At 37.0% G+C, this 25,035-nt stretch overlaps 1 protein-coding gene across 3 annotated transcripts in view; it reads right to left on the bottom strand.

Moving 5' to 3' along the window:
* Positions 1-25,035, bottom strand: part of LOC124156120 (calbindin-32) — a 262,639-nt gene that overhangs the window by 193,446 nt on the left and 44,158 nt on the right. For 2 of the 3 annotated variants that reach the window (XM_046530454.1, XM_046530456.1), the window contains exon 2: positions 7,271-7,353. The exons of the other annotated variant lie outside the window; for it this stretch is intronic. The gene's annotated coding sequence lies outside the window, so the exon portion shown is untranslated. The remainder of the gene's footprint in view (positions 1-7,270; positions 7,354-25,035) is intronic. 3 annotated transcript variants of the gene reach the window in all.

Here is a 25,035-nt window from a genome sequence, read left to right as displayed (position 1 = left end):
CCTTTTGAAAATAAATTCTTGTTGTTCACTTAACATAGGTAGTTTCAAGAGTTCTATGTTAGTAAATTTTTAAGATAATTATAATTCTCGTTAACGCGCGAAAACGATTCTTCTTACATGACCACAAAAGGGTGCTTTAAGAGAGATATAATTTAGGCCAGTTAATTTTAAAGATATTATTCGCAATCATTCCTTCAAATAAAGACACCATAGATGCCAATAAGAATTAAAGGCATACATGTGAGAATAAGAAGTATAATTTTTTTAAACATTAATAAGACTTTTACCACGAAAGGAGAAATAGGTGTGCATTTAATTCGCAAATATATTTGAATCATTCAACATTTATGAATGATAATTATCGACGATAATTATAAAATTATTTTTTTCCGATAAATTCAATGAAAATATAAAATATATGAATAATTTCCCAATGAATTATCAAAAGTATCGACGGAATGCATTCCAAAAAGATTCCTGTCAAGTTTAATGTGCCTATTGTCTCTCATAAGTGATGAAAATACGAATTATATGCGATTTATAACGATTATTATAAAGTTACAGGACTTCAAATTAGGGATATTTTGATATACTTGAGCGTCTATTTATGTATAACTACCATGACTCTAGTTTTAATATACCTCATACTAGAAAAGCACGTTGTTCAAAATGAAGTAAATAGAGTTAAATAAATAGTTCTATTAAAATATCACGTTGCCTACTTGAATAAAGTTTAAAAACAGAAGTAATTAGCCTTATGTTTTGAACTAGAATATTTTGAAATAAGTCCCAATATTTTATTAAAAATTTTTCGTTCCAATGGAGAACTGCTATATAATCATCATAAGCTGTTACAAATAATTCATCAATCATTTATATGCTCCCGTTAAAATCTGCTCAAGCCTGCCGAAAAAAACAGCACGTTAAGGCTTTTTTTGCGAATAAATATATTTCTTAAAGGTTTAAAAATATATTGCTTATCGCGCTGTCATTGTGTTAATACAGTAATACAGTTGCATATTAGTATATAATATTATTATGTACTTTTATTATTGATTGATCCAATTTTTAGCGTGTAGGATAAATGTAGAACATTAACCGACAGACAAGAAAGAAATCAGTGAATTTTAGGTAAAAAATCTTTCTCGGAACAAATAAAAAAGAAAGGATGTGATGACTGTTCAACTGTGCGCCATGAACGCTCGGAGAATACAAAATAGGATGAGGTGATTGAGGATGAAATCCAGATAACACGAACCAAAATGGAATATGTGATGTGTATCGGGGTGGACCATGTATACTTCCTGCTTTCTTGAATTTCCACCGACAACGTGATAGAAAAGAAACTAGGAACTAATTGTAAGTAAAATATATGACCGAGGAGTGAAGAATCACGTAAACAATAAATACTGACATTTTCCGAGATTAAAATAAATCTCCGAAGCGCAAAAGCTTTTATGCGCCACTCTTTGATGTAGACCTCGTATTATCATGGGAAAATTATCAGGAGCCACAAAATTGATTACCTTATATTTCATATATAATTTATAGGATACTAAATTTCAGGTAACAATACTCAATAAATACCTTGGCAAAAATAATTAGGGAAAATTATTTGTTAATAGTGACACTACCAATTCTCAAATTTAAATTAAATACTTGCTACTTGACATGTCCTTAAATGGGTAGACTACGATTCCTTTGTCCAAAATTAGTAAATATCTAGGAAACAGCAGGTCAAGTAAGTTTTTTTAATACCTCTCTAAAAAAATAGAAAAAGAAGTAGGGAAACACGGGGTAGAGCGGGGTACGGGGAGGATGGAGTTTGGTTTTTTTTTGCGACTAGGAGGTGCTGCCAGCTATAAGATAGTATTCGTAACTGATTAACCTGTTGTTGCTCATCTTCTGCAACCATATTGGTTTTATTAAATTGAGTGTTAACATGTGAACTGTGAGTTGTGTGAATTTTAGCCGTTGTCTCCAAACTTCGGAAGATTTTGTATTGATAGTAAGTCATATTCATGCATTTAAATAACAGTAAATATTGGTATGTACTTGGAGTATGTCTAATTACCGTTAGTTTCATATAATTGAACGCTTGAATAAACGCTATTTTCGGGTGTCAGTTCCTAGGTAAGCGTAAACGTGTTCTTGGGGGAGAACGAGGAAGTAAGAAAAAAGGAAAAAAGAATGACGGGATAAAGAGACAATTCTATGTTTATACTGCAGCGATTCTCATTATAAATCTGTTGAAGGCTGGGTCGCTTGTTCAATGTAAGAAATGGCCTCACAAATCGTTTGCAGGGGCGAATACCGAAGCAGATGATTTTGTTCTTGTGAGTAAATGTATAGTGATTTGGCTTAAAAAAAGAATAAGAAAATGTTTGTACTGCACCTAAAAATTCTTTCAAATTAAAAGACAAGAACATACAAGTTGAGTTTCTTTACGTCACATATTTAATTTTTTTTAATATTTTGAACTTGATACCCCATCCTGCACCGAGTTCCCCTATAAGAATAGGCGGATTTAGTGGGGGCTTGGGGGCACGTGCCCCCCTAGACCCTTAAAAAATATGCCAGATTTTTAATACGGTCCCATCATCATTGCGTTCGTTTTATATTACGAAGTATCCTTATGGCCCCCCAGAAAAAAATCCTGGATAGGGCCTTGCTTGTGGCCCCCACGGAAAGAAGTCCTGGATACGCCCCTGCCAATAAGTAAAATCAATGCCACATTTAAAATAAACCTAGTAATAAAATGAAGCAAAAATAAAAATAACTTAAAATTAAAATACATAGGAATAACAGCACGAGATATAATGTACTATAGGGACCAGTAATGATCAACTCAAATCCCTGCTCTACTCCATCGTACTACAACCCCGACTTTCAAGCGACCGTGTACACTATTCACATTCCAATATCGTCCTCGCCGTAAGTCAGGGAAGTCTAACACGGGCCAGGAAAACTTTCAGGGACGCATGGGACGACGGCGGTAGAAAGGGTAGGGATGAGTTGGGGACAAGGGCTGCTGGCGATAGAGAGGGAACGAGGGGAAAGGCAGCCTCTCGAGTTGACACGGGCAACGTGCGGCGTTTGTTTTTTTTTCGCAAACGCATGCCAAGCATGCACACACACCAACCGGAATACCTATCCACCCACAACTCAACGCGTCCGCTCCGTTATATTTGATGCCCCGTTGGTGCACTGCGGCAAGGAACGCCAGCTGCCAGGGCGCCACTTCCCACATTTCAATCGCTCGACGCCGCGCGCACACAAACAAACACGTAACGCCCTCCGCACGCGCGCGCGCCGAGAAACAAAAGCGTGGAGGCGAGCGCACGGGAGTGTGTCGGCGGTCCGCCAGAGCGCGGCGGCTGTGTCGAGTGATGGGTGAGGAAGATATAGGATGAGGAAGTTGAGGATGTCGTCACGCGCACGTTGACGTAATTATCGTCGCAGACGCCGCTGTACCGCGAAAATGCTGCTGAGAGAGCTATCCGAGGGAGCCGTTGCAATGCGTGTGAGAAACAGAACAGGTGGAGCTATTACCGTTTAAGGCTGTACCCATGGGCGGAGTAAGCGGTCTGTTAGGGGTGCAGAACTTGAATACAGGCCTCAGATGGGGTTCCCAAACTTTTTGTGGTTGAAGTATGACTTTCAGCGTATAAAAAGTGCGTCGCAGAAGATCAAACGAAACCTAATTTAATGTATCTTGCGTTAGAAAATGACCAATAGTCACACAGGCATAGATAATTATTACATATTTCACTAAATTCATTCATGAAATAGACTGATTCTTATAAAAATAATATTCTTTCATGCACAAATAAAAATTGTAAATGAAGTATTTAGTGTACTGTTAATAAATAATGAAATGCTGTAAATTTTCTATCAAGTATAAATAATTTTGTGACCAACAGAGAACCATAATATTTTTGTAAAATCTATAGTACCATAATAATAATATATTTTTCCACATAATGGTACAACGTTATTTCAGCTGCATCTCATAAAAATCATTGACATACACCCTCTTATAGGGGCGTATAAACCAAAATTCGGTATATCTGTATATTATCGGTTCACTTCGCTAATATTTTCATACAATACAAAATGTTCTGTTAGTTTATGCAAGCTGAGCCCCCTATTCTTTCGTCACCAACGCAAGGAAATATAGGCCTCTCAGGGGTAAAAAACTATACTGCCCAACACAATTAGATTTAGAGGGGGTTAATGAGGGTTTTGAGAAAATCACTGCATCTAAAACTTCTCACAACAAGCAAGCGACCTTTCCTTTGATCTTCCCCGTACCTGACGTCTCAGTCCTTTTCTGCCCCGTGTGCCGCAAGAAATTCCGGTAATTTCTCCTCCCTTCCTCACCAAGGAGTGTTAACAGGTAATGAAGCCGTAGAAATGGGCTAATAAGGGCAAGAGTAACTCTCCTGCTGTAAAATGTGCAACGCTGATTTTCCTAGTTAAAATACTATGCCTCAAACAAGCTTTTTATTGAGTAAAAAGTGAAAATAACTAGCACAAATAAGGTCCCTCCGCGAGTAAATATACAAGTAAAAGGAACAACGGTACAATAAAATCAAGATACCGACGTCCAAGTGAGTTTTCTAAGAAGGGAGATAACCAACCACAAACGTCATTCAAAACAGGTGATTTTTCTCAAACTAATTTTGATCAGTATTTGCTCTAGAATAAATTAAGTGGGTATGTGTTCACATAGGGGAAGTGGGAAACTCGAGATTAAGGGAAAATTCAGTAAAAAGATAGGTCATATAAAGGAACTATCACCTATATTATGTTGATATCAAAATATTAGATTGCATGATACGATTTTCACTTGAACTCACCATTTCATCATTAAGTATTTCTCACTACTTAGTACCCAAACAAAAATCATTCAGCACCGCCAAAGCGCATACTAAATCTTTCAACAATTATATTAAGCACTATGGATTTCTCTATGGGAGTGTAAAACCCATAAATATTTTTGATACATAGAATTAACTTTCCTAAAATAGTGAACTAGATATCCAAAGTACCATTTAAGTAGTTCCAGTAGCAATAGTTGCCTTTAGGCGTATCGATGGGTTAGGTCATTCAGTTGCTATATCAGAATTATCTGAGTGGTACCTATATGTGTATTACACGTGATTAAATATTTTGTAATTGCTAGTGCGATACAACCTGAATTCTATTGGTATCGTTTGATATCAAATGATTAGACTCGAAATTCCAAGATACATAACCAACTCCTGATGCTAAAAAATCTGACGCAGCACCACTCTTTGAGCTGACTATTTTGGGAAATCCTTCAAAAACGGGATCCTTCAAGAGCGTCTTACGTGAGATGAAAGAGGAATGAGACCATTTCCTTCGAGGAAAAGTATTTCTATCGGGAAGAAACTTTTTTTCCCTCCTTTCGTGTCAAGTGTCAGAAAATGTACTACGCTACGACCCTGACTCTCGAGATACCCACGTCCATCCAGGGTCTTTTGGGAAAAGACGCAGTAAACCCCTTATCCCACGGCCACTTATCTGGGACGTTGTATCCAAACAAATTCAAAGATGGAGCGATAAAAGGTAAGACGGCCTCATTCCGGTGGTGACGCGGAAAAAAGCCCAAAAGCTTCTTTCCCTCTTTCGGGAGAAAGGGTCACGACCTCGAAAAAGAACACAAGACGTTCCGTCGTTTATTTTCCGCTGAGTCCCGGAAATCGGCCTCCATTACTACATCGGTATCACCCACCGCTTTCTCCCTTATCTTTCGCAGAGGGCCATCTCCTTGACACAACCTCCTCTCCGACGAGACACGAGGCATAGTCCGAAGAGCCGCTGTCCAGCTCGCCAGGATTTTTTCCCCCTCGAGAAGGTTATTAGCGATGGTTTGAGAGGAGAGGCGGTATTGAAGGCGCTTTGGAGGTAAGCCAGGGAAGAAAAGCAGAAGAAAGATGTGACCCTTTCATTTTTTCCCGTTTTTTTTTTTGTTGGCAACTTTACTTTCGCGAAGTGGAAGGGAGCCGACTGGCTAGCGGCGATATACAGAGGGAGGTTCACCTCTTCTTTACGCTGGGAGAACGTCCGGGAGTGAGGTGGAGGTTTCATGGTGGGTGAAAGAACGTGAATGAGGAGACGGGTTCGGCATCATAAATGGCGGGATGTGGGTCAAGTGTCGTGCTGAGGATCGAGGCCAGGGAAAGGATGGAGTCAGAGAGGGGGTTGTGTTGGGGTGGTTGACGTGCTCAACTGCAGTTTTGTGACATTCAAGTTTCGAAATTGCGCCGAGAATTTGTTTTTCTTAATTCTTCCCGCACAGGTTTAAAGCTTCAACAGCTCCAGGCTCATTAAATAGGTACTCGATAATTCGTACGCATAAAATACATGTAGACAAAATTTTTCGTCTAATTCTCGATAATGTAGATAATATGCGATTTTTATCGCCAAAACTGTTAACGACTGATTGAAGAAAATGACTTAAAGTGGCTGCAGAATTTTGGCGGCAATTACTTGGAGAACAACTCACGCTCACCTTCAGTGGGTTAGTTCAATCTGATGAATTTGAATAGTAAGGAAAATAGTAAGGAAAAGGTTATTAGATAATTATGGAACACAAAAATACTACATATAATAAATATTTATTTGTTATAAATATAAAGGCATGTATATTATGATGTAAGTTACTGTATTAAATTCATTAACTGATAATATTCCAAAGCTATGAAGATCTTTCAAATATTTTCAATCTTATCATATGTAAAATTACTGCTATTTTAAACCATACAAAAATTATTTTCGTGCATTGCTTCATTTTTTCGTGCCAAAATCATATTATTAAGCCACGTAATGGCTCTTTTTATCAATATGTCTCTAAAATTAAGTATTTTAATTTAGATTAACTATCTCTTCCATTACCTTTCCAGTGTTTTATCTATGCATTTGTATGTAACACCCAGCGTTCTTGCCTTTGCCCTACGGTACTCTGTACGCTTCCTCACCCCTATCACCATTACAGAATTTCCTTTGTAGCAGTTAATTTTATACTTAATTAACAATTCAAAATTCACTGGGCTTTGCAAATTCGCCTGAACAAATCATAGTAAGCTAAATCATCAGGCATGGTAACTACCAATAAAATTTTTGTACAAAATTATTTTCAATAAATATCATTTCTTTTGATATGAAATCAACGAGTTTGAAAAATTGAGAAAAATATAAATCAAATAAAAATAAAAGTATCTCTAGAATTAAGCAAACTCACCACTGCAAGCAAATCGATGCAGTCGGACAATTAGCAGTCTCCTCTGAGAAGAAAATGGCTAATTTCAGATTTTTCAATCCTTGCTGAAAGAAAAAAAAACAAAAATTAATCTCGCGATCCTTAAACCAATATGATATGATATTTTATCAAGTATAAACCCTAGGATGCCAGCTAAAACAGGATTTTGATCACCAGACCTGAACCTTGTGAAGAGTCATGCAAGCTATTACATTAGATTTCTCATTTTTAAAAGGTTTGTAAATACGATACCCTGTCAAAATTTATTTACCATTAAGGGATTTGGAATTTTTAATGGAAAGTTTATTTTTATTGACCGTTTACAGACCAATTTGTGAACAGATTTATAAAAATTCATGAAAACAATATTTCGCATCTGTGATTAATTTTATAGCTTTTATTATGTGAATTAGGCATGGAAGCATTTTAAAAAAAGTGAATCGCATGACTTGTGTATACATTGGATGTGAATTATACATTTTCAAAATTGATCATTTTCATCAAATTTGTGGTGGGTGTGCGGTTAATTCAACATTTTTCTCTACAATCGCTCTCCAGTAACAAATGATCATTTATTTAAAAGATCAGTATATAGAACATTGTTAAACTTAATTCACTAGGCAAGTGTACATTTATTTTTCAAGTAATAACAAAATATTGCGGCGTGTTCCCATTTGGGAACATATTTGAAAACGCGTTTAAAAAATTGTGTCCAGGTTTTCTCTCATAATATCCTTTGATTGGTTGTAAAATAAATTGGGATATGCAAAAAAGGAATAAAAATCAATAGTTAAATTAGTTTGGTCTTTAAAGAGTCAATCAAACTTGTTTACTTGACGACCACTGGAAGCAAGAATCAAAATGTTATAACATGGGGGAACTAAGAGAATGAGAACACCAAAAAGTGCGCAAGTAGTTATTCAGAATTTCCATAGCGCTAGCATAATATCGCATAGTATTTGATCTCCCCGAAGTACAAGGGTGTCCAATTGTATCCTTCCGCAGGCAAAGCCAATTATCGCGCGACTGAAAATAAGTTTTGTGATGCAGAATGATGTCATGGTGATGCAATGCATTGGATAAGGTTTTAAGTGTGCTTCTTGGTGACTTTGATTTGCTATAGTAATTGGTGGAGGCGAGTGACAACGAAGGCTACTAATGCCACATGGAAGAGTAGGGAAAGAAGGGTGGAAAGAAACCTGGTTTCGGAATTAGCCTGCTCTCAACAAAAGGCGCCAAGGTGACCGTAGCTTAACATCCCATGCGACGGACGGAATATTGTACTTGAAGTGCGCTCAAGTTGGGATCGGGCAGTCCCTGAAAAATATCTGCCACCACTGGGATTTGAACCCTAGCCCACAGTGTGGGAGGCCAATACTCTAGTCACTACACCTACCCGAAAGGTGATTTTTTATGGTAAATTGTGTCGTTAATAGCAGTAGATTCATCGCAATATCGCCCGGTAATATTTTCTCTTCCCGCGTAAAACCTCTATCTTCCGCGAGCGAATTCGCGCGGAGCGCTATTCCGTGCTTAATTAAGCGGAGGACCTCAGTGAAACGAGGAGGTCTAGGGAAAGGGACAAAACCCTGGGAGGGCTGATGCTTTAATGACTTGGTAGAGGAAGGTTCGCAGAACGTGAAAGCGTTCGTGAGAGGAAATTAAATATCGCCGACGAACACCCTCCCCAGCTTTTTCCTAAGTCCTTCCTTCGGAATTCCCATCCGACTCCTTCAGGCTAGATACTTCCGGTCTTAAAATCCTAGTTACCCGATAAAGACCCTTTCTAGACCGTTTAATGCACGCTCGCCCATTAATTCGACATAGATAGGCTAGAGAAGACGAATGAAGAATAGCATCCTAATTCTCAGAAAGGGTCGTAATACTAAAATTAATTCTGTTACTCAGGATCTGTTAACGCACAACCAATACACACTTTCAGAGAAATTCTCGCCGATTAATAGTCCTTTTAAGAATCAAGTAATTCGCTGGCTTCATTGATGAAGATTAAGCGATTTACACTTGTCTATCGACACACATGTTGAGGTATTTTAAGGGAGGCTTATAATACGACACCTTTCACACCGAAGCTCGGAATACCTGGTCAAAATACCACAAAATTTGCGGTGAAATAGAAAAAATGCTTCATTATTTCGTTAGAGAGCAATCATCATGCATCACTATTTGCAGTAAATATTGAAAGAGAGTATTGAAACCCATCGAGAGAGAAAATTAAAACATAAATTACCTAATAACCAGCAAAAACATGGGGTATTTTCGCAAATATTCCTTCTTTCAATTTTATAAAATATATATACGCTTCTTTGTTTTTTCGGTACCAATATTTTTCTTACGCAACGACAGTTCATCGATAAAGCATTTTCATTCAATAATCTGAATATCATTAAGATGCCAACAACAGACTTGAGCCTCAGGGGTTACCTTAAGTTCCAATCTCGATTGCTATAAAAAGTTTTATGGGGCCATAAAATACATTTATTAATATTATATTGAAACAACTACATAGGTTTGAAATTTTCAAGGCGGAAAGTGAAGCATAAATGCGGAATCAAGCTACAAACAGAGGAACAAAATGAGAATGCTGTGAAAAAGAAACACTTAAAAGGTTTTCAAAGCAGGTCGTGCTGTCCATTGACTTCAACGCTTCGACAAATAACTAGCATATCAATGCCGGCAATCACTGAATATCAATATAGACAATTTACTTTGGCACTGAATTCTTTGTTAAACCCTAGAGCTATATTCAATTAGCAAAAAAGTAAGAATCCGTCAGAGAGAGCAGTAATAAATAATGTCCTAAATCATTTTTTATATAGACCTCATGTTTAAAGCTGATATGGATTCTATCACTTGGCAAGAATTTATATGAAACCGCCACATCAAATTTATTTTATAAAAAAATATAGCTAAAAAAGTTCAAAACATTTTGACAGCACAATCGACTGCCATTAAGTTTTATTCCGGGCCTTACTTCAATTCCTTTTATATAACAGCGAAAATCATTTTAAAAATAAAAAATTCCAAATTTCGAGAACTGCTGCAATTTTTAAGTTTCCTAATCGGCAAATGTAATTGATCGTTTGCGGATAGCCGCAAGTGAACGGTGAGATGTTAGGTTGAAGTCATACCACATAAAAAAATACGCAAGATGTTTAATGTACTGGTAAAATACAGTTTGGCTAACTATGTTTACTTTGATTTATATAATTACTAATGTTCGGACATTGAGGCTCATAAAATTGAAATATATCATGTGCTAATGTTTTCAAAGATTGAAGCTGGTACAATCAATATCGGAATTATTGAACGTAAATATTGAACAAAGCATGATTACAATTCAATCAGCAGCAGTTATAAATGCGTGCCATTTCCAAAAAAAGATTAATTAACTCTCTCTCTCCTTTTCCTGTTATTTGGAAAATACGAGTGAGACAGGAATTTAAAAATATTCTGCGTAATTTGAGGATCAGCGATTAATTATGACTGAATGGATAAAAATTTAATGGAGCACAAAGTATCCCTGTACTAATCATTCTTATTCCCAATAATTATCTTGCACAAAGGAATCGGCCTCACTGACTTTACGGAAGAGTAAATATAAGTGCCAAAGCCACGTATTTTATCTATTTGATCCCAGAAAAAATTTTACAATATGAATTATTCCGACGTAATTATGGCGAAAAAAAGATAGGACAGGCTGGATGTATGATGAAAATTAAAATTCGGTGTTTGACACCTTTTTTTACTCAGATGATACGTGTTCCCCAGACTTTTGTCATTAACGCTCATGTTTCCTTAACCCAACAAACATGTTTTTGACGGCGCTGAACAGCCGTTTCAGAAACGTGAAGAGGAATGGCACGACGCGTAAGGGTTTTAACGAGTTTTTTTGAAGGGGATATTCAGGACACCTACGCACCCGTTTCGATACACTACACTATCCACCATGATGAACCAAAACCTTACCTTCGAAAATTGAGGCATATTACATAGACACACCTGTCAGTGATTAAACCTAATTTATACATATATTTTACCTAAACGAAAGTCTTTCGAAAAGACAAGTGTAAAACGCGAGTTTGTAAAGAAAAATTAGAGTTTGACCACACAGACGCATTACGGCATGGGGACATTAAAGCACCAGATAAGCAAATATGCTAGATTTTTTTCTTATCTTGACCTCTATTTATTAATAATCAAAATTTCTAGGAGTTTAGTCCAAATTTTGCCTAAACTCTAGATACTTCTGATCATTAGTAAATATACTGTGACAATGACAATGAATTTCTCTCTATTTTTCGAACCAATGGCTGAGAACTTCATTTTGAACACTCGGAGCCTAATTTAGTGTTCCACGAAACCTGCTGGCTTTCAGTTACATTCAATTTCACTGAGATTATTCATTTGTAAGGCGGGTTAAAATTGAATACTTCCCATCAATGTTCATATAATGTATCTAGCACCTTGTTCTACAAAAAAGCTCTCGTAAATAAATGCTAATCATAAATTCGTAAGAGTATTTTCTTTTTATATGTAAACGGCTGGTGTCCGATCACCCCCCGCCACACGCCTTTAAGGCGGCTTGCGGGGTACTAAATAGATGCAGATGAAATAGTAATACATGTGATTATAATTTGAGAGATGCGTATGAAATACCTTTTTAGGGCATAGAAGTCGGTGGCTAACTTAATTTAGATTTTTTGTCTCCTTTATAGCAGTCAACTATTGAAAATATGGGTAAAAAAATAATACAAGGATCCATGAAGAAAAAAATCTCGATCGCTTAAGGACTCTTGCGAAGGCGACAATAATCGCAATAAAAATACCCCGACATGGATCGCCTATGGTGCGTAGCATACTTCAGAATTTCACACCCCAATGACCCGATGTTACAGCTCCTAATGGGATGGCGAAAAATCATCCATGTCCTTCTGTGTAATTCGATTTGCGTTATTTTCTGCGCAATGATCAGGGGAAGCTCCACTTAAAAATTCGCAGTATTGGTTCCTCCGTCTTGTAAACAGTACGGTTGATGCGTGGTTCTCGAACGAGGAAGCCATATCGTTGAAAGCTCAGAAACTTCACCACGACCCAACTTCCCTCGCCAGGCGTGTCCAAACCCCATTACAGGCCACTCGTACCCCTCATATTTTGGTAGCCGAGAACAATTGGCTTTGGAAAACCGTGACGTCAAAGACATATCTGTTATAGGGTTCCTTTTCCTCACAAAAAACCTGGACCTTATGAGCCAGGATAGAATTAAGAAGGTTGCGCATCGCTACAATCATCTTGAAGAAACACTTTTACTATATTACCTCTATCTTGTTGGTATCACTTTTTAAGTTATTGTATTAAAGGTAATGGTCATAAATGCGCATTAGCGTACATTTATATTTTCTGATCAATTGAGATAATCAGACAAAAAAAGTATTCATGATTATTGACGAATATTGACGATTCATCGACGTATTCGTAAATTCACTGAAAAATATCTACTTACACCTTTCTCCGTACTATAAATATTACATCATTACAATTTACTCTCGACAAGTAATCGGTCAAAAATATTTGAAAATAATTTAGCAATATTATATTTTATAAAATGAAGTCCTTCGGTGATGGAAATGTTAAAAGGGCCTATTTTTTATTCTATTTCAGAGCCTTATTCTTTCTGTATTCATGAAATGGCAAAAACTTGTAACAGTCTTCTCTCGAAATTAGCAAGTAGGTTTACTAAATCAAAGAGATAATCATCCGTTAATGCCCGATTTGTATATATATTGCTTCCAATATTTTTTCAATTATTCGGTATACATGAAATAATTACGTACTTAGTACTAATTTTTACTCATAATAAACTAGACGCATCAGTAAATGCCTTTTTCAAAATAAACCTCTTCAGAGAAATCCAATTATTCTTCTAAAATGTGGCCACTACATTGAAATACCAATATGCCGGCTATAGCGTTGTATTGATATTTTTATGAGACATAATTCGATTTAGTCCGCCAAAAATAAAAGGATTTTCACTAAATTTTGAAGCGTATAAGCATTTTGAAGCAAGAAGTGGCAATTTCCTCAGAATAAAGACACCACAAGAGCCACTTTTCTTTGCCGTATGGAGAGAAAATACCGTTTCTAAGCATCTCGTACCGTTATTGTACTATTTTCCCACCCTACGTCCCATTTTCATTATATTACAAAAGTGACGCGTTCGCTGGGGAACCCGAACAAAAGAGCACAGCAATACGGCGAACCTTCCTCCGGTCGCCCTCTTACCGGATCCCTTGCGGGCGCTTCTCCTCTGCGGGCTTAGATAGTAGTATATTCGCGTTTCTCGTCTAATGTACTTTGTGAGAGAGACTTTTTCGAACTCCCTACACGACCAAAACACTGTCCCACCCCTTTACCTTCTTTTGTTTTCTCCCCTTCAAAGGCCTCTCGGGTGGTTGGCGTCGGCGGGTAAATTTAAAAGGCCATAGCAAGAAAGAGGCCGCTGCTTTCGTCTCCCAAAACCCATTCAGCGCGACACCTTTCCGTCTGGTAGTTTTTCCGCCGCAATGTAATTTATTCTCCAAGGGAACCTGACCTGAATCGGTAACAGATGGCACTCAAAAGGTGGAGCATGGGACAATATATCATTCCGCGTTTAAATTCGTAATTTTTGCGGCTCTTTTTACGCCTATAAAAGCAAATTAAATGCGTTAATCGTTTTTTTAAGCAGATGCAATTTTTTTTGCGGCTAACTTCAAGTTGCCTCTTACGCCAAAGTTGGTAACATTACTCAGACCAAGGAAAGTAGTTTTTAGGAAGTTTTGCGCTGCGAAAAAGCCTCGAAATAAATAAAATGAAGCCTCCTGGGAGAATTGATCGTGCCAAAATAAGTATTTTATGAAGGGAGCTTAAATTGAACACGTTTTTGCGGCCTGCAGCACATTTATTCGATACAAGGGCATTAAATTTCCAGTTTTAATTTTCACTTGAGATAACGTAAAATTTGGAAATATTTTTATTGTTAATATCCTCGGTATTGAGCCATTAAAAAAAATAAGATGGAAATGATCAAATTACAGAGCTTACTTAAGTGTACCTTACAATTAGGCTGATATGAGTACCAAAATCTGTCGTCAATAGACCAAAGCCCCAAATCGCTGTCTGATGTAAAATCTGCATTAAAAGAAACAGTGTGAATATTCCTTATATTTCAAATCGAACTTCAACTATCACTTTAGATAATAGTTAACAGTAAGAAAGCCAGCTTAGAGAAGTAGCTACCTAAAAATACAGTAAAATGAAAATGAAAAAAACCAACGAGCAAGAATTTCATGTGGAAATATATCGCACTAGAAACGGACAAAATATTATATCTACTTTGTCCTAATTTCAGTATTCAGTGAAAAAGTGTAAAGTATCACCTAAATATTCTTCAAAACAATTAAATTGAATGATCGTAATGAATATGCTTTAGAGAAAAACTTAAAACATAGGTTACAAATGCTAAATAACAAAAATATTCCATAAAAGTCGGTAACACAAGATTCATGAAACTAAAAATATAACATTTTTGAAAATTATATCTGATTTTTAGTAGAGACAGTGAGATTTATTAAGTAAAATAGGTTAGATAGATTTGCAACATTGTGAAAAAAATTGAAGGGCTATATTTTTAAGTTATCTTACTGGTGAGCGCTACATTCGCATCGATAATGCTACATTCAAATGCAAAGTGGATTCGCAACACCATTCATATCCAACATTGACGGTAACAAAGTTCAAATTGCCCATCTTGCAGGCACTAATAAATTGAATCGTGGGAAATAAAGGAGAAGGAACGAGGCTGCTCCGCCCATTTTCCCTTTGTGATGCAATCTGTTCCAGACCCAGGCTCTCTTCGCCTAATTCCCCATTCCACTCGCTTATCGCACCCACTCATCCCCGGCGATGAGGGACCATCGCAGTCCGATTAGTGGGATGCTCTCTCTCTCGCTGGCGTACCCCGCCGGCCACGAACGGATTGCGGAGGAAGCGATCATATCTTACCCGAAAGGCGGCTCGCAGCTGGGGGCGTTGGGGTCGAAATAGCTGTGCCGACGGTGACGCGCAATACACATGGGATATCGCCAATCGAAATTGGGCTGGTCGTTGCGAAGAAATATGGGTGTGAGAGGTCCCCCATATGGAAACCGATTACTTATCGCTTTTCGTCAAGTGGATACAGTTAACTATTAGAGAAATATAATTCTCCATTAAGACATTAAGAGAAGGCAACCCTACCTCAAGACCGGTCGTATTTTGCCTGTGTTGGTGACGCATAACTTCCTGGAAACTTATGCTGTCATCTTCACAATTTTAGAATACAAAAAGCAGGCCTTAGTAAAAATTTGCCTTTTTCTCAAATATTTAATAAATATATCTAAGAAAAAAACGAGATAAAATTTTAAAATTTGATATGCAAGTAAGCGTTGACCACGGTTTGTATCATGTATCCTGAAATTTTCAAGATGCTACCATAAATCATGGTTAATAAATTCAATGGTTAATTACCGAAGTTGTGAGCATGAAATGCCTTCAAGTAAGCTGATATTTGTAAGAAGTAATAAATTTTCCTATTATGGTTTCATTACTTCTTAAATTTTTAAATGTCGTATAATTGTTGCTGAATTTCCATATTATGAAATTTAAATTATAAATATAATATAAATGTACTGTAAACAATATACCAGTTGGGTAGTTTTTATTCAGAATATTAAATGGTATGCTTGTAATATGCCACAATGTAATATTATAACGGAACCTCATGAAATCCCTAATGACTTAGAAGGACCGAGTGCGTATTAATGCAAACAAAGGTATTATAATTTTTTGTTAAAGTTATAAAAGGATAATCCGTAAGAAAAAACAGACTGATCGCGCAAGAATTAAGTGTCATCTTAACGTTCTCCTTATGGCAGGGATAGTCGGTTGGGAGCTAAACTATGGGTCGAAACTAAACTTAAATTCTGGGAAGAAACGAAACGCAGATGATATTTCGCACCGGAGGGACAAAGTGTTTCACCTTCGAACGGTTTAGTTTTGACCCACACACCGAGTAGGAAGTATGGCTGAATAAAGTAGAGATTCGGCCTACCACCACTATATGCATGGAGCACTCATATTTTTATCACTAACAAGATAACGGTGAACGCAAACTGGCCATTCGATTTTTAAGCTCAATGTTTCAACCTCTCCACACGAATTTCAAACGTAATGGGTCGAAACTATTCTCTCTTATCCCCTCCACTCCACTTTTGGGTTCGAAACTTAATTACGAGCAGCGGGGTTTCAATTAATTTAGTTTCATTTCCGGGAGTAAAGTGTCGTCCCGGGTCAAAACTAAACTCCTTGGTGATTTTAGTTTTGTGTGGGAACGAAACTAAATACAGGCCTCGTATTTTCGTTTCCCTCCGGGTCGAAACAAAACATTTTCTTTCGTTTCACTTGCCATCCCTGATTTATACCTTATAAATGATTCATCATTCAAAAAGATCTGATGATTTATCGTTATTGCTTTGGGCACATCTAAGAGTTGCATAATATAATTACTCTCGGTCCACCGATGGCCGCTGCTCATTAATTCATGGTTTTGCCAAGTGAAAGCGGAGCTAACAAGGTAAAAGTTTTAATTGAACCCTCTCTTGGAAAATATTTCTGAGAGGAGTTCAATTTTTTGTATGAAAATAAAATCAAAAGGAATGCTCCAAATATTTCATCAAGAAAACCACCAACGAAAAACATATTTAATTGGTTATTAAAGGGAATTAGAAAACCCAGGAAATGGTAAATTGGCGTCGTTCTCCAAACTTTGTTTTCCATTGAAACCATTATGGAACGATTCCTAAATTAGTCTCACAGTTGTGGTTATCGTGAAGGCGTCTAAATCTGATACTGCTACTCCGCAAAAAATGTGTACATTTCAATTCAAAATCGGGTAGCTTAAGGCTTACGGGATTATCGCACCTCTTTTTGGGAAGAAAAACGTTTAGAGGCAACATTACGGATAAGATAAGATTTCTTCTGGTATCCTCTGGTAAGGCAGGATATTTTTTATCAGTCTTGCGAGGGTCGCACGTGATCGAAATAAGTTTGTGCCTGAAGGCGAGATAAAAGCTCCGAGGAGCACGTAAATATATCCAGTGAAAAGAAGGATGGTCATCTTCTCCTCCTTTCCCTTTACCCATTTCCTCGATATACGAGCGGAACTCGAAGACCTCCCAACTCAAGCCCTTAGGATATGTTCCAGGGGATTGGCAAAGATGGAGGGACTTCCACAATCCATTGACTGAAACGAGGGCTTTAACGTTGGGACGGCGTATCTGCGCCATGCTAGGAGCGGCTATTTCTATTACTAAAGCTACAGTAGAAGTAAATTGATATACAACAGAATATTGCCAAGATATTTAGAGGTGAATAAAAAGCTTGAAATAGCTGTAATTGACTCAGAGACATAAAAATTGAAAATGAGAGTGGGTATTCTAACATTCTCCGAATTCAATTAATTTGCTTTAGTCGCCAAAATTTGATCAAGGGAGCTGTAAAAAAACAACCACTTTAAAAAATAAATATTTTTGTGTTACTTCATCATATTAATTCTCACTAAACATATTGTGTTGCTGCTTATACTTTCATCAGGAGGATTTTACTGGTAAAAAATAATTTTTAAACAATTTTGAGGAAAATTTTCCTCTTTGATAATATATTCGGGTGCACTAATTCAGATCTCAATCATAGCACCACTAAAGCAATGAATTAGTTACAACTTGTTTTTTTTTAATCTTATGATCACTTACTCTCTGGAAATTAACTATTGCAGCTAAGATTAATTTTTTTCTTAAGTTATTCATTACTTAACTTCATCTCAATTCTATATTGTAACACCGGTAATAGCTATACTCATTTTTATCAGACAAACAGAAATATAAAGGGGCCGATGACAAAAAATTAATCTTATAGAATTTCTAGAAGAGATTTTAGTGATGTCGTTATCTAGGGGGATTTCGGAGAAACTCCCTAATGATGAGCCAAGATTTCATTAGTAAAATCCATTCCAGATTCTGCTTAAGTTGTAAAAAATAGCTGAAGGAGCCATATCGTACGAAATACTAAAATATCCGTAACAGAATAACTCCACCCATTCTATAAAAAACACATGAAACCAGTCTGCTAGTTCACAAGGTAATTTTCTCTTTACAAATCGCCCCTTCATACATGATGCTTTTGGCTATTATTACCTGTCTACGTATTAATCCTATCTATTAGAAAAAATATTTTAGAAAACATTATCTAGCAAACCTGAAAGAAATTATACTTCGTCAAGTCAATGAGAGTATAATGCGACTTTGAGACGAAACTTACCAAAAATGACCTTCATCTACATTATGGAGGCAAATATAATATAAGTAATAATTAATTCTCTTCTAAATAATCTCCATACTACTTCCACGTTTTATTTCATACTAAAAAATGAAAAGTTTCCAGTCAACAGTTTTACATTAATTCTCTCCCTTAGAGCCAAATGACGCGTTTGACTCTCAAAAGCTTTTTTTATCACAAACAGTTTTTGGGTTAAAGGAAAACTCCAACAGAAACTAATGATTGGATACTATTTGGCCAACCTCAACTGATTAAACTAGTTAGCATGTTATTTAACCTAGTTAACGCAGGCCTTCACGTTTATCCGCGGTTATCTGGTTAACCGGGCTCCACCGGTCGCGGTCCCAGGGGTAATTCAATTACGCCGGCACAGGGCAAAGATACCTTGGTGAGCCGAGGAGACGGCCCCATTTGACGACGCACGGGGTAACGACTGTTCGCGCGAGAATACGGTAGTTCACCTCGCCGATCGCTATTACGAGTTCCCGCGGGGGAAACAGTCGTCTCTTGCGAGACGGCGTAAAGTGACGCATGCGCACAACCACGAAGACCGTTTTGTCGCATAGCGGAGATGTGCCAAGGTTCAAGTGAGTCTGTAAACTGAGAGAAATAAGTAAATGTAACATCAATGAGTATTTTCAAATATTCATGTCAATCTTCCGTGTTTTACCGACTGCCGTTCAAATAACTTTGACTTCCCTTCCATTACCATTTGGATGTTTCATTTTAGGCAGAAAAAAAATGCACCACAACACTTACAAAACAGTCTAAAACTCTGGTAAATTGGCATATTTTGGACAATAAAGGAGTGTCTTTATATCATGCATGAATTAATGACCAGTAGAAAACAGCATCGAGATGATGTCAAGGTACTTCTGAAAGCAGGTTTCTTATCACAATATCAGGTACCTATGCGATGCAACTTTGATGAAGGATTTTCACGTTTAGAGGACACTTGAGACTACGCATTTTAAAATAAATCCATTCAAATTTCAAAAATACATCCATATAAACTGAAAATTGATTATTTAATATCATTTATGGATTGTTACAGCTGGGACTCTTGGTCAGAACTTACGAGGATAGACCCTCATACACGATTAAAACGGCGACTGAAAGTGTGCCATAAGCAAATATTTTTATTTTGAATAACTATAAAATAAATAGTTAGGTAATAATATAAATGATGATTTCAGGCTTAACTCTATGACACCTTTCCCCTATAAAATGAAATAATAAAATTTGTTAGGTTCACTGATATATTTCAAAAATCACGACTCGGGTTTCATAAAATCGTGAGGTATGTAAGTTAACCATGCACGCGTCTTCTTTTATATCAAATCCGGTTCAACAGTAAGGAAATATATCAGTTGGGAACGAGTGGGGTGAGTTGGGAGTTAAGTGATACATAAGAAAATAAAAAAATAATATTAGGAAACAGTTAGGAATTTACCAAATATATTCAAGCAAATTAAAACTTTTATCTAAGTTATATTTTATGATGAAATAAAATTTAAGAGGACATTCTATTACTAGCACACTCCATTAATTATTTTTTGTTAATTAGCGTCTAGGAGTATGGGTTTCAGAATGATAGGTAAGTATGCAAAATTTTTGATAAACGTTTCGTTATATTTTTTATCTTTTCTTCAGGGTCATGAATGAATATTATAGTAATAATATGCTTAATGCATGCATCATTTTATATTTCATAAAAAAGAAATGTTTTATTAAGTATATAACAAGGTATTATATTTCATGTACCTACCAATTTAATGTAATATGTTTATTCGTTCATAGCCCTGAAGGAGAAATTAAAGTGCATCGAAAGTTGGCCAAAAATCTTGTATATCATTTTTAGACCTAGCCTGTGAGACGATAAACTATCTACAAGTATGAAAATCAATTGCTCTTCATTAGTCTCGCTAGAACTCGAGAACGGTTGGAACGATTTCGCGAAATTTGGTTTAAAAATATTTGTACATAAAAAAACATTCATAAAAATGCTGAAATTTTAGCTTTTTTGGCTTACTGTCCCTTTGACGACCTTTAGTATTGTTTATGCAGAATAAAATCCCTTTCTAAGTTGATTCAAAAAATCAATTCTTTGCTAAGTTCATCTTTCATCATTTAGTGCGCGAAAATTTTCTTCACTTAATGCTAATTTCGCTATCAACCGTGATACGAAGCTTACTGGGACTTCTATTCATTAAAAAAAGAAGGTCAAGAGAAAGAAAAAAGAAATTGAGTATTTATTGAGTAGCTAAACACCGTCCAACACCCATGAGGTGGATATAATCGTAGGGGTGTGAGAGAGGGAGTCCATTGAGATGAGCTGAGAACACTTCACCCACCCCCTGCCGTGCGTTTGCCAATTCGTTCCGTCTCGGCCTGGGACCGCGGCGCAACCTACTTCGGGGGGAGGGAATGTCGCCGCTCGTGGGCCAGGAAATTGCTCTTCCTCCTTCGCCTTCGTCGGCAGGTCTCGCTCGCGCCATCTCCTCATCAGCTCCCCCCCGGGGCGAAGACACTACACGGCGCTTGCTATTGGTACTACTATGCGCTCACTCCTCCATCCGCGTGCTGTTATCTTCGCAGCCAGTCTCCCGAGTCCGCGGAGATGAGTGTCCTTGGCTCGCGTATCCTCGGAAAGTTTTTCGCATTCTTTCACTTTTTTGTTATTTTTTTCTTATCCTGCAGATGAGGGCTCGTTTTCTTTCAGTGTAACTTTACCGTTTCACACGCTTCCTTTTGCGGAAATAATCATTTAATTTTTTCAATTTAAGAACAATATAATGTAAGAAATCACATACTTTTTATTGATCTCTTCAAAATCTCATTGAATGCAGTTTTCTTGCAGGGTAAATTGTCGACAAATTTAGTTTTCATACGCACATTTCATGTATTTCATTAACGTGCATGAATTCGAAAACGATTTTCACAATAATAAATTTGAATTTGTACCGTTTAACACCAAATTAAGCTTTCAGGTCCCAAATGAATTGAAAGCTTATTTTGTAGGATATTTCATAATCAATTCAAATTACTATTTCACCAAGCACGGAAAAACGTTATATTTTGTGGAACTTATCACTAAAATAAATTTTTTTAAAAGGGTTATGAAGCTGGTTTAAAAGGCTATTTTATTTACGTCATTGCAGTGAATATTATTTCATATTTAACATGTAAGCACGTCATCATATTTTCCAAATTAAATCACAACATTAGTGTACTTCTTTCCAGATCTATATGCAGATATAAGATACGTGAGCAATCATCGAAATCCAATGAAAGAAAAAACGGAACTAATATCCGGGTCATATATTTTGATATATTGCTGAAATCCAATTGAATTTTATTTTTCCTCATTCTTAATGATATATAAAAATTACTATCGTCGTAAAAATAAAAAAATCCAATCTTTCGGGATCCCATTTCTTTTTAATTGTACGAAGACAGAAAAGATGCCTTATTCCTCCGACGTGTATGTATTAACCGCCACCGCAAAACTTTCCGTAGGCCTTTTACATATAAATGAAAACTGACTGACAGTTGCTCCGTTGGAAACTAAAATCCCGTTGCTTCTGACCAGTCGTTTTCTCTGAGATTAAAGGTGTGCAAACAAACTTGGTGGAGGCACGATGAAAAGTTTTGATTAACTTTTATGATTCATTTGGCAGGGTAAATAAGAGAGGATATTTCCTCGGGTCCTGGGAGGGATATATTAGGAAGGTATGAGCTAAATTTTCTCAGCCACGCCGTTTAAAAGTTTGGACAAACGGAGCATATTTCTCCATCGGCTCCGGAGCTCAAATTTAAAGGGACTTCTGAATAATTTAAGCGACTGATCCGCGTCATACGGTGAGTGGGGAATACTGGAAGGGGTTACTGAAGCAGTATGGAACTGTCGCTTGGCAAATATATGGGGAGATAAACAAACTCTCTCAACGTTTATATTGACCAAAGGCTGAACATGACCGACTTACTGCAGATACATCAGGCCTCGCGGCACCTGAGGCGGGTGCAATGTGACCGTCTCTCGGAGTATATATATATCAACGACTGCTACGTTGTTGTACTGCTATTATGTAACGGTCATGGATGAGAGTTAATGGTATTGAGATTGCCATATGGCTCATTGGTTAGCTTTGCGGCTTAGTAAAGCCTGGCCGTTAAATTATTGGACTACCGTACCAGAAACTTTACCGCAACCATGTACCGTGTAGCGTGAAATAAAATGGATTTGGAGCCTAAATATTCGTGAACGGATAAGTTTTATGCCGGAAACCACATAAGGAGAGTCACCATAATTCACAAATTAGTCTGCTCTCGAGTTCATGTTGCGTTATATCAAAGATAAAAAATGTGAATGTATTTAATTTGTTCAACTATTCCAGAAAAGATTTCACAATTATATATCATTTTGTTTAGGTGGTAAACTGTATATGATGGCTCATCCCCAAGGGAATTATTTTGATTCAGAGCCAAGAAAAAAGCTATTTCTGAGTGACAAAGTTAATATAAAACAGTACAGTATATACAGTGCAACCTTGATACGTTTGAGAAATTGCAATGACGAGAAAAACTGAATACCTTTGTAAATAGATAAACTCTTTTATCGTCCAGGTTTTCCTTAGGTAGCTATGACAGTCTAACGGGAAAGATGTCTCAGATACACCTCCGTAGCTCCAGCCTGATTTTTTCCGTAAATAACCTATCACTAACGTAAGAGTAATATCACCATTAAACATAAAAATATTAATCCAAAATTTAATTTTCACGAACCTAATTTAAATTCGTAAGGGGATCAAAATGAAATTTGGATTATAATAACCATGACAATGAAACCATAAAATTGAATGTTTACAATCTCACCCTTCCAAAGATGTTTTGAATACAATTACATCAGCATTATGCCTCCAAACGTAGAACTACCATCGTAAATGGTATATAATTCTTAACAACTTCATTTTTTATCTAAAACAGGGATATTCCTATTTCTCCATTCTCTTCCCTTGACAAATAGTATTTTGAATCTACTTCGGCAACTCCAAGCTCATGACAGTATACCAACAACTTTGGTCAAGTTATGAACAATGTGAGCCACCTCAATGGAGGTGAAATTTCAATTTTTCAATTGAAAGGACGTGTCCAGCACCTCTCCCAATTTCAAACGAATTTGGGATTCATGGAACTGGAAGTTGATCATCACCTCTCCTTCGATATTTCCACGAGCGTGTGAAACCAAATTGGAACAGCGGTGGATTGTAACATAGCTTTTAGTCACACCTCTCTCGTAAACAGCTTTTTTTAAAGTGTCAACACCTTAAAAACATTTACCATTTGCTTACGCCTTCAGTAATGACGCAATCCACTTTAAAAACCTAAGGCTGACGTACTACTCGTTAAATATAAAGTTTACAATAGAAAACATTATGCTAGAACATTATGATTATTTTTAGAATTCAGTTTCTAACATTTAGCGTAATATCGAGGAGGTGGGGAAGATTTTCCTGTTTAAAAAAACCCTTACAGAATCAAGATAAGTGCTGCATCGTATTTTTTCTAACTGATATTCTATAGGGGAAAATATCACATCTCTCGTTAAACACACAAATAATTATAGCTGTACGTCAAGATTGCTGGTATGGTACTTGGAGGAGGCGACGATAGCTGAGGTCATTTGCGCCATGAGGGAAGGGTATGGAAGGAAGGGTGGAGGGAAACCCGGCGTCGGCATTAGCCTGCTCTTAACGAAAGGCGCCAAGGGGACTACGGCTTAACGTCCCATCCGACGGACGGAGTGTTGCGCTTGAAATGTCCTCCACACAACATTCAAGCAGGGATCGGGCAGTCTCTGAAAATTCTCTGCCACTGCCGGGATTTGAACCCGGGCCCAACGGGTGGTAAGCCAACACTCTAGCCACCACACCAACCCGATCCCCGTCAAGATTGCTTGTTTATATTGCCAGGTGATACTGCATTTTTATTATGAGACGCATTTTGAGAAAGCAATAATGTATAAAGTCATCCAAAATCCCACTCCTTTCCCTTTCGAGCCGCTTTTGCAAACGCGGCCGAATTTTTCAATCAAAGAAAATACCATGAAAACGACTTAAAGTGAACAACTCCCGCATTATCAAAGAAGAAATTTTAGTCTCAAATATATTTTCAGAAAACCCTAAGAAATTACATTGGGACCTAACTCCTGAGTAGTACCCTACTTGACTACACCGCGGACAGTTGGGGCCAAAAATTATAGGAAAAGTAAAAATTTTCCACTCAAAATACACGCTTACGGCAGGAAAAGTTTTATC

Source organism: Ischnura elegans, chromosome 3, assembly GCF_921293095.1.
Source record: "Ischnura elegans chromosome 3, ioIscEleg1.1, whole genome shotgun sequence".
Lineage (NCBI taxonomy): Eukaryota > Metazoa > Arthropoda > Insecta > Odonata > Coenagrionidae > Ischnura > Ischnura elegans.
The sequence above is the reverse complement of the archived record's forward strand: the minus strand, read 5'-3'. Positions and strand labels throughout refer to the sequence as shown.